This window comes from Takifugu flavidus, chromosome 19 (genome assembly GCF_003711565.1).
Source record: "Takifugu flavidus isolate HTHZ2018 chromosome 19, ASM371156v2, whole genome shotgun sequence".
Classification (NCBI taxonomy): domain Eukaryota; kingdom Metazoa; phylum Chordata; class Actinopteri; order Tetraodontiformes; family Tetraodontidae; genus Takifugu; species Takifugu flavidus.
The window spans coordinates 366,994-371,049 of NC_079538.1; the positions used below are offsets into that span (position 1 = coordinate 366,994).

At 41.5% G+C, this 4,056-nt stretch overlaps 1 long non-coding RNA gene across 1 annotated transcript; it reads left to right on the forward strand.

Annotated features, from left to right (window-relative positions):
• Positions 1 to 896: 896 nt before the first annotated feature.
• LOC130515903 (uncharacterized) lies at positions 897 to 2,816 on the forward strand. The gene is made up of 2 exons (XR_008947294.1): positions 897 to 2,423; positions 2,523 to 2,816. It is a non-coding gene; the product is annotated as an uncharacterized LOC130515903 (long non-coding RNA).
• The last annotated feature ends 1,240 nt before the right edge of the window (positions 2,817 to 4,056 follow it).

Consider the following 4,056-nt stretch of genomic DNA (forward strand, 5'->3'; position numbering starts at 1 on the left):
CCCTCATTTTTTTCTTAGCATTGTGATAAGTGGAAACTACATATTGGAGTGAAATGCAGAATTACCCGAGTGAAATGTGTAGACAACTCTAGTTATACATTACAGCATCTGAAGAATGAAGAGCAATAACATTTAAATCATTAACATGTATAAAATGTGTCAGTAAAGTCAGTTTGCCATCAAAAGGACACAATCAGCTTTGGCGCAAAAGCTTGTCTCAGACATTGTCCAATAAGGACTGGTGTGGGATGATTGTGTCCAGGATGTAGAGTGCCAGCCAGAGAGTGACTCACATACTGGCACTCATAATTATGCTGTCAACAGGGTCTGAGCGCAGTGTTAGTAATGACAGGACAGAGCAGAGCAGGCTTGGTGACTGTCTGCATACAAACACAAGATGTTCCCTCACTGGTCTGTAATTCACTCCATGTATTATTATACAGTTTTGAGAAAATCTACTTCAAGTAGCACTAATCTGCGAACTGGGCTTCTGAATGCAGCCATACTTCAGGAAGTGCTGATCTTGTCATAAGTACATGAAAAGAAGCCTAAAGTTATACTGCCCAGGTTCTGCCTGGCGTGTTTTCTTTTTTTTCTATTTTCTTTTTTATTATTATTATTTTATTCTTATTATTATCACTGGCAGACTGGGCTTTAATATTTAAGATCTATGACAGTGTTTTCTTTGACACTGCAAAAATGTATTTAATTAGCAACATGTGCCACCATGAACACCAATAATTTATATTAAATATCTTCACAAGCTCTCCCTTGATACAAGAAAAGGTTGGTTTCATCATATTCATAATATTAATAACAAAATCGCTACCAAAATAATATCTGGACTTAAGAGAGGAGAGGAGAGGAGAGGAGAGGAGAGGAGAGGAGAGGAGAGGAGAGGAGAGGAGAGGAGAGGAGAGGAGGAGAGAAAACATCACAAGAATAAGGACACTCCGGGTTTTTTCTTGGCAGTCACAAAACCAAATTCTTTCCAGGAGCTCGTTGGCAAAAACATCTTTTTAAGTCTTTCTGACAGATTTCTAATTTCTGAACTGTCCTAACACATTTTATTTTACTACACTAGTTTGTAGTTGTATTTTTCTGAGATTTTCTGAGATTAATTTACATTTTTCACTCTCATTGAATCAGATATGATAAAACACTTGTACGTGCTGCCAGCCTGTAATGAAATCTGTTTATCCACTGCATTTGCAGATCACATCACTCAACCAAAACCTTATTCCGACACATCAACTTCCTTGTAAAGTCCCGATAAATAAAAGCTCCATTTCATGGACATTCTGTGTCTGAGATTCTCTAAAAATCTTTAGAGTCAGGCTTTCTTCTAAAGAAGCTTTGGACTTTCACTTCTCTTTTCAAGACAACTCTGTCTGCTTTTACTGTGCAGAAAGGTGAAAGTAGGCAGAACATTGCCAAGAGGTTCGCTTTCGATTGAAATGCAAAAACAGGAACCCAATTCAGTTTTGTCACACCACCCCCATTCAGCGGTGTCTGAGAGAATGCCCGAATGCACAGGAAGTGAATCAAACTCAGCTGGACCGGGGCATTGACATTCTGATGGGACGCAGTCATCGTGTCATCCTTAGCAAGATCGAAGAACTGCTCATCTGAATGCTTAAAAAAGGTGTTATACACCTCAGGAGGATGCAGGCCTGTAATATCTGCTCTACAAAGAACAAACTGTATCATATAAGTAGCGTAAAAATAATTTTGTGGAGACAGCAGGACGATTTATGCAAAGCAGGTGAGTTTTTGACAGTTCCTGGGGCAGAACCTGGAATCTCACATTTATTAACTCCAAACAATCTACAAAATCATATTTCCAAACCGATAGTGTCCCAAACTTCCCGTAGAGATTATCCAAGACTCCACGGCAACATTTGCCACAGTCAGTCTATGGTAACCTCAATATTTGTTCAAAACCTTGCTCATATCACCATATGTCTGGTGATACCCTGACCCAGAAACTGTTTAGTTTGCTTTGCTTTTGAACCATTGTACTTTGGCATGAACAAAATGTTCAATGAACAAAATGTTCAATGTCAAAGTGCTACCAACGTAACCCTGGAAGAAACTAAGAAAACACAGCTCTATCATTACCAATACATCAATTAGAAAACCATTCAGAGAGCGCAGACCTTTGCCAGAAGGGCAGTTCCCCACATATTGTGACTTACACAATAGAATAGTATAGTTATATGCATTACTCCCATTAACCTTTGAACTTGGCCTAGGAAGATCAAAGGACAAAATCCCTCTGGAATCCAGCACATCAACAAAACTATTATTCCTTTTTGCACATTGTCAACGTTTCCTAAAAATATCATTATCCATTATTAACTTTACCAGTTATTTTGTTCACAGACAGGTAAACACCGGCTGTCATTACCTCCTTGCTAAAGGTAATTAGCTCATCTGTTCAAAGCATTACATGTAAACTGAATGTTTGTAAATGGACTGTATTTATGTTTATGCTTTGTTCTGTTTGTTTCTCTCTTTAGGGGACGTGGTGGATTCACTTTTGTGCTGCATTCGTTGGTTACAAATCATGTCTTCATAAGCAGCTGCCTTCGGTTCACCAGCTGATCGCTTTGTTGCTTAATGTTAAACATGGTTCACTAGTGTCTTTTTGTGACTTGTACCTTCTAGTAACTTTCTCTTGTTTCTCACTTCACTTCCTAGCTCATCATGCACCCCTCATTCGAAGAAACAACCGGCCCTTCAGCACCTCACCCTTTCACCAAGCAGTGCACAATTATCTTTCTTTGTGAAATTGAAAGTCTTGTTCGAAACTCCATTGCCCATTGTTTGTCTCCTTTTAGCTCTTTAGGATCAGACCATTATGGACCTGGCAGACAAGCTTTGGTGGTGCAGGGCGCCCTCCTTGGGGAACATGGCAAACTTCTGACTTATTTATGGAGTTCCATACAGTCTTTTGACTAGAATCACGAGTCTCCTTGCATTGGCCCCTCCTACGCAGTCTCCCGCCGCTTCAGCCTCATTCGGAGCCTCCACTGCTTTGCACTAAGCACATCCGTTTTCTGCTGCACCATGTGAGCCACACGTCCCCATTCCTGAGCGTTACTCAGGTGAAGTGGGCAGGTGCTGTAGTTTTTTGTTGCAATGCTCTGTGTTACTAATAGAGCTAAGATTGCATTTATTGTTAATTTATTATCAAGGAGGGCTTTGCTTTGGGCCACCACTGTAATTGGGAATTAGACACCCACTGCCATGCATTTTTAGGGCTAAGCTCATCTACTGCAGCTGATGGGCATGTGCTGAGCTGTGTTCAATCATCTGGTCCATCCAGTTCCGCATTCTGGCTGCAGACAGCGGTTGAAATGACACTGCACTCTGGGGAGTCTATATTAAGGGGGGTGGCCGAGGAGCTGAAGGACAAATTAGCAGCTCAAGATGAGACACCAGACTTCGAGAGTTTGATTACTCTCAGAACAAACCTAGACAACTGTCTCAGGCATAGACGGAGGGTGAAGTCCAAGTTTATTCGTCTTTTTCTCCCATTTCACAGCAGTCTTAAGTGGTCAGTCTGCTTGAACCTATGTCTACCCCATCTCTGTCAGATACAGTAAATGCAGTTGGGTCAGGCTAGACTCACCCACTCTGAGCGGCAGAGGTTGTCTAAGAGGGTCTGCTTATACTGTGGGCAAGCAGGTCATTTAATTACCAGGTTCAGCCAAAAGAATAAGCTCACCAGTACTCCTGCGTGTGCTGGTGAGTTAAGCCGCTTCCTGTTCCACGTCCTCTTGCCTCACCCGTCCTGTATACACCTCTCGCCTCACAACTCCTTGTCTCCTTGGCTGACTCCATCGCTATGTTTAAGATTAGGCTTAAAAGCTACCTCTTTGAAAAAGCTTATTGTTACTAATTCTGTAGTTCCAGTTATCATAGACAGACAAATTATCATACTTAGGGGGTCGTCTAATCATTAGGTTAACATCTTAGCTATGCTTTTATAGCCCAAGGCTGCCGGGGGCCAGAAACATAATCACCTGACAGGCCTCTGTCACCCCACTG